Raw genomic sequence first — 10,557 nt, forward strand, 5'->3', positions numbered from 1 at the left:
TTTGAACACAGACACTATATTCTGGCATATCAGACACACAGCTCTTTCATTGTACTGCATGAAAAAGTAATCATAAGTCCACTGTTCTTTGAATATCCTACACTCCGAGTAAATTTTTCTCTTTCTTGACATCATTGTTTCCTAGGGAGTCAAAATTGCTATTAGTAAAATACCAATATATATACAGCGCTACAAAAACAATATACCAGCAATAACTTTGCCCACACAGATACATACAGACTGCACTGCCCATCAATGCAGTCTGATTGGGGGGAACTCCGCCCCCTCTCACTCTTCCACCAATGACCGTCCTTCTCATGCAGAAAAAAAGTAACAGACAGGCAGCGGCGGCAAAAACACCCGGCGGGCCGGATAAATGTCCTCGGCGGGCCGCATGTGGCCCGCGGGCCGTAGTTTGAGGACCCCTGGTTTAGTCACTTTCTCGCTCTGTAATGAGAAGAGGGGGAAAAATGGTTCACGGTGAAGAAAAAAGGGTGGGTAATGGATCCTCATGTAGCTCCCTATTCTTAATGTAGACAGTGATGCAGACTTTGGTGTATAATTAGAGCACCTCGTGGGTTAGTTCTGGGGACAGAGATAAGGTTTTGGGGTTTCAAATATTGTGATGCCGATCTGTTGTAAGTAGGACTGGAATATTCTTTTTCCCACACAGCACTCGTTATCAAAATAATGTTTATTAAAATATTTTACACGGGATAATCTCTTGAGATGGACAACCTCAGGTGTCCAGGGTGTCAAGTGACACGCACATAGCAAACCCGAGATGACACGTAAATTCCTTTTAGGATCAACTTCTTACACAGAAGTATGCGTTCATACTAAGTCGATCACACTGATGCAGATTCAAGAAGAGCAACTTGACAGCTTAGGCTGCGTACGTGAACATCGCAAGCGCAATTCTCCTGCCTTCCAAGTCACGGCAGGCTGGTGTTTTGAGGACAGCGACTATTTAAAAAACAGAGGTAATTTATTGAAAACAAGTGACTGATGAATGTCTTCACAATCTTGTGATAGCGAGGCCCATTTATACCAACTTGGTTGGTTGAAGTTACATAACGGGTATCTCTTTACTGAGATGTTCTTAGCTGTGTTGCCAATCCAGAAGTTTATGTTCCTAAGTTATCTGTACTTTTCTCAATCCGTGGTAATGGTTAAATGCTGCATAATACATGGATCTATGTCAATTTAAAAGTGAAGTCGAAATGTGCAGAGGCCAGAATGCGCAGAACACTGTATTTCAGAATTTGTAAGCTTCGGTTTTATATTAACAATAATGTAGACAATGGTATAAAGTAATTGCAATTATTTTGTGTGCTTTATAAAAGTGAGAGCACATTGGGATCGTTTAGAAATGAGTCTATGGATGCAGTTATTAACCTTAACAACTTCAGTAAACTTCAGGTGACATCACTACTATATTTAAATCTGACTTTGGCTGTGCACTTCAAACCTTATGGGAAATGCTGCTCATTAGGAGCTGTGTAGGGGGAAAAGAGTGGTGAAACATTACCTAAAATTACCTCAGCTTTGATATGTGATAGCTAAACATGTCCTCAGATTAATTGTAAACAGGCCGTATTCAGAAATAAATAATGCACATCAGGTTAAGATTCTGTAACACGTATACTTCGTGGTTGTTATCAGTTATTAGTTGAGCTTTGCAAAAATGTGGTTCAAATTTGACGATGAAAAACTAAATTAATCACTGCTAATGACCGTGAGGAATACATCTTTTAGCACTGGTTGTTTATCTAAGCGCCCTGGTTGTCAAATCTGGGCTATCCTTGTGTAATAAAGGACTCTTCCACAGTGTCGATCTCCGTTGTCCTTTATTTGGGTTCGTGTAAAGCTCGCTCCCACGGCGTCCTCGCTCAGGCCCGCATCTCCTCCGTCGAGCTCTCCGCAGCCACCCTGCTGCTCCGCTCTGCAGCCACACTGCTGCCCCGCTCTGCAGCCACACTGCTGCTCCGCTCTGCAGCCACACTGCTGCTCCGCTCTGCAGCCACACTGCTGCCCCGCTCTGCAGCCACACTGCTGCTCCGCTCTGCAGCCACACTGCTGCTCCGCTCTGCAGCCACACTGCTGCTCCGCTCTGCAGCCACACTGCTGCTCCGCTCTGCAGCCACACTGCTGCTCCGCTCTGCAGCCACACTGCTGCCCCGCTCTGCAGCCACACTGCTGCCCCGCTCTGCAGCCACACTGCTGCCCCGCTCTGCAGCCACACTGCTGCCCCGCTCTGCAGCCACACTGCTGCTCCGCTCTGCAGCCACACTGCTGCTCCGCTCTGCAGCCCCACTGCTGCTCCGCTCTGCAGCCACACTGCTGCTCCGCTCTGCAGCCACACTACTGCTCCGCTCTGCAGCCCCACTGCTGCTCCGCTCTGCAGCCCCACTACTGCTCCGCTCTGCAGCCCCACTACTGCTCCGCTCTGCAGCCACACTGCTGCTCCGCTCTGCAGCCACACTGCTGCTATGCTCTGCAGCCCCACTGCTGCTATGCTCTGCAGCCAGCCTTCCACAGCCCGCTAGCCCCCTGCGCCCGGACACCGATGGCCGACGGTGCCGAGGTCTCCCAACACGTGGCGATCGCGCCACCCTCCCAGTACTGCCCAGCGTGGCCTCCTCCTGTTTTCACTCCGTCTTAACTCCCCGATCCCCTTCCGGTTCTCTCCCTAAACCCTCTCCCCCACGTGACCCTAACTCCTCCCTCTCCTCACGTGACCCAGACTCCGCCCCCCTCAATCCTTGCTCGCATTACACATTGATCAATGTGACCAGTTTTTTTTACAAGGTAAATTGATACAACGCAGTCGATACACCACAGTCGACCTACCGGACCTACCGGTCGACTGTGGTGAGTTAAAGTGTGGGTACTCCGACCTCTTTCGCTTTGGACATGTCTGGTCAGCGTGGTGGAGGAGACCAAATTCTCTCTTGAACGCCCTTCAGTGGCGGCTCTTCTGCCAGCAATTGCATGAGCAAACAATTACAGGGCTGTGCCCGTTGCCATTGGATAATATAATGCCGACACCAATTCTCGTGACATTTCACCCACATTGAGGAGTTGCCAATAATTTGCAACTTGAGTAAGATCATGTTTAGCCACCGTTTACAATTAAGAAGAGACTCCGTGTAACGTTTACAGTGGTAGACTATTGCATGCAACGGTATTCACAGCATTTCCAATTGAAAACGATTGGCGGTAATTCCATGAATGAAAACTCGGAGATATTAAAGCAGTGGATCCAAACCACTGTGAAAGTGGTCCGAAGAACTATGACAGATACCATTTCTCTCACAAAACACCAGATTTAATTCCATGGTGGCCTGCAAACCTAACATTTTTTGACAGTGGTTAACACAGAGGAATATTTATAAACGTTCTAGCGGGGCAGGTAGTGCCAGAATGTGAAGATTTTAAAGAGGGCCCTACATTCATAAAAAAAAAAAACCATTAAACATATTTTCTCTGGGAAATATCAATAAAATACACATATTCAGAGTCTCTGCTACTGGGTCCGTGGGTCTAGATAGGTTGGGGACCACTGAGATAAAACATATTCCACCGCTGTTCGGCTGAGCCTCCTGTGGAGAGGGCAAAGGAAATCCTTCGGGATCTCTTCTGCTAAAACGTGCACAGTTAGAGGTCAGTCCGTGTCGCGTCTGGGTACGGTGACGTGATGTCTGGTGGTCACGGTGTGGATTCTGTGGCCTGGCCTTGTTTGGGGAGTGGAGCAGTGCAATGAGTGTAACAGGTCCCGTGAGGGCTCTGCTGGACCCCAATGCATTTATCGGCTGTGTGCATTGCTGTACCAGCACACTTCACTGGGGCATGTGGTGGCTTTCCACCGGATCAGCAATCAGCAGAGCTGACTATAGAGAACCCCAAAGCTTCTGGAACTTGTATACAACTGTAGATTTGATAAAACTGGGTTCCAGACCATGGAATCAGAGAGCTGTTTCTTTTTTAAGTCATGGTAAGCCATTCATCTTTTTGGAGGGGAATTCTCACTTTGAATTTAAGGTGGCTAATTACTTTGTTTTCAAACCACCACTGTGTAAATTGCATTCTCCACCTGTGAGGTGGTCAAACCTGCTGCCTTCTCAAATTAGCACGTTTGGCTACATACGGTGCGAAATAAGTTCAACATATGTACATGTACATACATTCTCTCTTGGGTGCATTTCTGTGTGGAGTTTGTATGTTATCCCTCTGTTCTTCATGGATTTCCTTCGGGTTCTCCAGTTTATTCCCATACCTAAAAATGAAAAACAATGTACCTGGTATTGGTCAAACATCGAAATGCTGAAAAATTATCTGTAAATTGCTCAAATAGAATAACACAACAGAAGCAACAACATCACTCCCTACTGCGATCACTTGGGCAGGATCGTCCTGGAATGTCTTTAGACTCCGTAAGGCTTTCCTAGATAAACGAGCGTAATAATAGTAAGATAATAACGCCTTTGTTTGACTGGTTTCTTCTATGTGTCTGATGTACTAAAGACTATAGGTGCTGCCTGGCAGCGGCAGTGCGCGAATGTGTATAAATAACGGCCCAAGAATGACAGTAATGGAGCAGGGACGCCTTGGATAGTGACCCAAGTGCCAACGTGAACTTTACACTGTTTCCTTAACACTGGCTGACCCCGTGGTGGCTTTGGTAAATGTTTTAATTGTGGTGGGGGTGGGCAGGGGGAATGCCAGGCGTGTCTGTGCGGAGGAAGGCATGGGGAAGCGAGAGTGCGTCAGAGAAGCATGCCTGGCATTCTGTTGCCTTATGTCAATGACCTGAGGACATGCGAGTGCATGCGTCTGTGAGTGCGCACGCATCAGAGGGGGCGATGTGTGTGTGAGCGCATACACGTCTAGTCATGGTTGTCACTCTAGACGGGTTGAAAATACAGTGGCACTGGAGGGACTAAGCACGACTGGACCGTGCCTTTTTACAGAAGCTCGCCTGTATGTACATACAGTATGTTGAACTTCTTTCACACCGTATGTAGCCAACTGTGCTCAACGATGGTGCGGCCTGACTGCTAAGGGGACCCGGAATGTCGAAGTCGATGCAGAGCTAGCTTGTATTATTACACATATGCTGCTGAAGAATATTCGCTCTGAGAAAACAGTATTACTGAAAATTACTTTTATTTTCTAGTGGAAGCATAGATATGGGAAGGAGGCAATTGTTTATTTATTTATTTCATTATATAAGTCTTGGCTTTTGGCCAAATATGGAGAATTACTATAGCTGTTCTAGATCTACACTCACATCCCATACAAAACGTAATGTTAATATTTGTTTATAGATCATGGAAAATAATCAGGGGGGTGGGTGTACAACATATGGCCTCTGAGAGTTCGTATCTGGAGGTGGTGAATGGGGCCGATTCAAAACAAATGTAGTGGGTAATAAACTGGAGGAAGCTTACTCTGAGGCAACACGTTAATTACAACACCAACAGACTACAACACAAAGGGGTAACGGCCCCTTTCACCCAATACTCTATGGAGGGAGTTCCTCCGTGCTAGCTCGCCTCTTACTGGTTATCACTATGCCTACACTGCTGGGGCTTGAGTCTTCTCGTGAGTCTTCACTGGTTATAAGCTGGAGCTCTCACTGGTACGAGCTCGAGCCGACCCTAGCCAGGGGCTCGGCTCTGCCCATTGGGCTCTTCTCTTCAGGGCTCCAGGTGAGGCTTTTCGGTCTTTGGCCGGACGATGACTGCCGGGACCGCTTAGGGCCCTGGCTTATATACAGGGACCCGGCTCACTCTGCCTCTAGCCACGCCTTCCTTCCAGGACCTTCTCCAAGGGCCTGAATAATGACATCATCCCCCAGCCCCCTTCCTGGGGTCTGGGGTCTCGACGGTTGGTCACGATGCTCCCCCCCAGGGATTACCTAGGGCCAATGGCCCGTCATCATTATCCAGCAGGTTCAGCCTCCCTTCCGCTCCCTACTGGCACAAGCTAGTACTGCCGGCTATAGGTAGTGGCAATCATGCTCAACCATTATAATAGGAGTTTTCCCCTTTTTCCTGGCAACAAAACTGAAATCTTTGTACAAGGAATCACGTGTGCATTAACCACAATACTTGTGGTAAAAATGCAAACAAAAAACACACTTTGATAATACATGTGTAGTGCATGAAATATGCGCCACACGCGGGAGTGGGTGTATGTGTAGGGATTATTACGGGAGAAACGGCGGACAACAAACACAGGGGTGTCGGCACTCACATACACGGGTGGTCACACCGACGTCCGCATCCGTTATTGCCCACGCCCCCAGCCCTCGGAGGTGATCCCTATAAAAGGTGGAGACCCAAAGAGCTCGAGGCAGTTCGACACGAAGCTGACCAGTGAAGATCCAAGACTCGGAGATTAGGCCCTGGGACTCCCCGGTCTCGCCGTCCTTATAAGGGCCGAGCCGGGTAAGCCAGCGGCGCGGCCCAAAAGCTTCCAGACCGCTGCCCTTATCAGGGCAAGGCTGGTTAGCTGGTGCCGAGATCTGTGCTTGCCAGGGCCAGATCAGTCAGCCTCCCGTAGCCCAGTAGAGGAGGACTGGGGAACAGGACAGGGGGCTTAGTACTAGGGTGGGTTTCCCATAGTACGGGTGAAGGGGCCGATACCCCTTCAACTATTGTGCCTGTCCCTGGGTTAATAAACAGAGTGTGCCTCAACTTCGACATCGTCTCCTCGAACTTACTACATATGCGCATGCAGAGTACAGTGGGAGCAAACGAGGTCGAGGTTGTTATTGTCGTTAGGCGTGAGGAGAAGGCCAGAGACGGGTAGGGGGCGATTAAGGACGCAGGGCGCTGATTGGCCAGGAAGTTGTTGTTGTCGCTAAGTGGTGCTGTGTTGTCTGGAAAACGTGGCAGGTGCCAGCGGGGGCTGGGGGGGCGAGGGGCGTCGCGGGGGATGCCATCGATTAATTGGAGATTAATTGGCTTTGGGGATAAATAGAAGGGGTTTTGAAGGAGACGGGAGTTCGCGCCTGGGAGGAGAAGAAGAAGGCTGAAGCAACAGAGCCAGAAGCAGTGGAGAAGTGTAGGGTAGCAGTGGAGAAGTATAGGGTAGCAGTGGAGAAGTATAGGGTAGCAGTGGAGAGGTATAAAGTAGCAGTGGAGAAGTATAAGGTAGCAATGGAGAAGCCAGGAGAAGCGGCTGGAGTGTGATGGCGAAGCCAGCAGAAAGCGGCTGGAGTGTGTCGGCGAAGCCAGCAGAAAGCGGCTGGAGTGTGACGGAGAAGCCAATAGAGATACGGCTGAGTGTGACGGGGGAGCCGATAAAGAGCGGCTGAACTGTGATGGAGAGAGTGGAGAGGAGAGTCGACAGAGGAGAGACACGGAGCGAGCGAGGCCGGCGGAACGCGGCGAGCGAGCGGAGAGCGCACTGGAGGAATGTTGATTGGTGTTAGCTGGAGGAATGTTGATCGGTATTAGCGAAATAAAGTGAGAGAGAAAAGCAAGAAGCTGTCGTGTCAAGTCGAGCACTACAACTGGCATCAGAAGTGATTAAATAACCGCGCTGACATGTCAAAGAAAGTTGCTAAGAGGAAAAATGTACCGGCGGGATCGTCGGCCGACAGCAGCGATGCAGACGTGGTACCCCCATCGGGGCTGGAGGCTGTCACTCCCCCGGCGGACCTGGATTGAGGGGCACCTCCGCGAGAGGAGGATGACCCAGACGACGATGCAGAACCGAGCCCGGCTCACGTGTGGAGGGCTGTGATGGCTGAGTGGGAGGCCAAGATGGTGGTGCTCGCGAAGGAGTTCAATCAATTCATGCTATCGATACGAGAGGCGCCGACAGGATCAGACCAGCCGCCGCACGAGCGTGTGACACCAGCGGTGGCCGACGGCGCAGCTGTGTCTCCCGCTACGCCAGGAACGGAGCCAGACGCCGATGGGGCACCGGGGTTGCCGACTCCGGGCTCACGACGCCGGCTGCACGTGGAACGGTGGATGGCCCTTGTATAGCGGCAAATGGGGGCAGTTTGGGAATTTTGGGTCGCGTGCTCGCAACAATTCAAGTTTGGGAGGTGTGTGTAACAGGATATATTTTTGGTTCGACTGCTCTGGCCGTGCCATGTTGTTGGGCACAGATTTTTTTTACGAAAGATGCCACTTAAGATCTCAATGGAGAGGGGATGTTGGAATTGCCATCGGGGAAATGCCTTAAATTTTTGGGACTAAATTTTCTCATGTAAATGCCGTGGTGCAGGCGGTGGTTAGTCGCACAGTGCGTGTTCCGCCTGCAACGCAGATGCTCGTGCCGTTGCGCTTGAAAAAGGGCCTGCCATTGGATAACCTGTGGGAAGGTATATTGTTGACGCCGTCAAACGCCGTGGCACGGACGACCTCCTTGGTCGGAGCTTTTCCGATGGTTTCGGCAAATTTCGAACCATTTATACAGGTTGTTGCTACGGGGCACGAGTCAGTTGTTATTCAAGAAGAAGAAGGTACTACGTTAGCGCATGCATCGGCTACGCAGAACTCAGATGGGGATGCGTGCTTGGCAGCGGGTGAGGAAAATGCGCTGCCGCAGTGTGATGAGGAACCGGGATGGTTCCGGGATTTGTAATGTAATGATGATTTGACATCCGAGCAGCGGTCGCGTCTTCGTAAGCTGATTTTGGAATTTAAGGACATCTTTGGATCAGGGAAATATGATGTCGGTCGCATGTCCCTATTGAAACATCACCGGATTGCAGTGGGAGTCATGCTGATATACCTTGACAATGTCATTGTGTTCAGTAAGGATTTTGAGGGGAATTTGCAACGGTTGCGAGCTGTGGTTGGCCGGGTACGGGATGCCAATTTGAAATATAAACCCCAAAAATACCATTGTTGAGAACGTCTGTCAAGTATTTGGGTCATGTTGTCAGCACGGCGGGAGTGCCACTGACCCGGAGAAAACGAGTTGTGTACGCACGGGGCCAGTGCCGAAAACGGTGTCGGAGGTGCGTAGCTTCGTGGGATTTGCGTCGTACTACCGTCGATTTGTCAAAGATCTCGCTACGATTGCAAGGCCGCTGCATACACTGACCGCTAAGGGTGAAAAGTTCCTATGGGGTGACGAGGAACAGCGTTCGTTGAAACGCTTCGGGACGCTTTAGCAGACGCACTGCCGCTCGGATCCGCATTTTGGAGAGATGTTGTTCTTGACACCGATGCTAGTGATGCGGGCATAGGCGCTGTTTGTCACTATCTAGGCTTCGGGCCTCCCGTGCTAGAGGGTCGGAGGATCGGCCCTTCCTTCGGCTCATAGATGATCTCCTAGTAAGGTGGGATGTCGTGTTGCAAATTTTTTGTATTGTGGTACTGTTGTGCTTGAGGGGAAAACTTATTCACGATGTGCACGAGCGTTGATGCAGTTGGGTGAGAAGAAAACCGCATTGACTTTGAGTAACGATTTTTACTGGCCGGGTTTGCAGAACGATGTTCATTTGTACGTTAAGGCATGTAACGGGTGCGCGCGGTGAGAGGCACAGGCGCGACCATATCGAGTGCCGTTGCGAGCACCAGAGGTCTCACTGGGAAACACGGAGCGGAGGCAGGCGGCTAATGAGCGCCTGCACGGTATACAGCATCCGTGGGAACGATGGCAAGTGGGGGACAGGGCTTGGCGGCATTGTCCTATGTGCCAGTGGGCACCGTTTTGATCGCAACACAAGTAATCTTCATCCGGTGAGAAATATCGCGGGAGAGCTGCTGAGAATATATATTAGCGAATATACAGCGGTGAGATTAAACCCACAACATTTTAAATTCGTGTACAAAATGATAATTGGCATTCTTATTGAGTTGAACCAAATGCTTTTAAAAGTATGCGCTTCCAAAGTAATAATAATTTACATGTATTCGTAAGGCGCCTTTCGCTAACGTCTCAAATGCGCGTGGCTGATGGGATGCGTCAAAGCGTACCTTGGCATTGTTTATGTGTGGGGACAGATGTGGGGACAGATGTGAAAGTGGCGCATTGTTCGCGTGTTTGTATTGCGAGTGGACGAGGTGACATTCGTGTTATACGTGAGAATGTCTCCATTTTGTCCTTTGCATCGAGATTATTTAGATTAAATGTCCAAATGAGAAGCCACTTTGTTGAGCTATCATTTGTGATCGCCAGGCCACATCTGAAAAACAAGTTAATACCTCAGTGGGCTTTGCCTGGTAGGATGTGGATGGTTTAGTTTTATTTGTATGTTTTTGGGTGATTTGTTTACCTTTCTTGTAGTTTGCACTACTATCATGTATTTATACTGTTTGTTGTTGTAACGTTCTTACTCGCCCCCACTGGACATCTGTGAGAAAGAGCTTTATAGCTCATCGGATTCCTCCAGTATAAATTCATATTCTGATTCTTCAGATTCCAAAGAACACAGGATGAGATGTTATTATCCTTTGTGCAAGCACTTCCAAGAGTTCATGAACAGTGAGCCTGGTGAAATTTGGGGAGCGCATCGTCAGTAGTGAACCTTTGGGTCCTAGGGTGTTTTGGCCTTTCATACTATACACCCTCCCCAAAGGC

Source organism: Lethenteron reissneri, chromosome 32 (assembly GCF_015708825.2).
Source record: "Lethenteron reissneri isolate LAM-NWPU_2019-01 chromosome 32, ASM1570882v1, whole genome shotgun sequence".
Taxonomy (NCBI): domain Eukaryota; kingdom Metazoa; phylum Chordata; class Hyperoartia; order Petromyzontiformes; family Petromyzontidae; genus Lethenteron; species Lethenteron reissneri.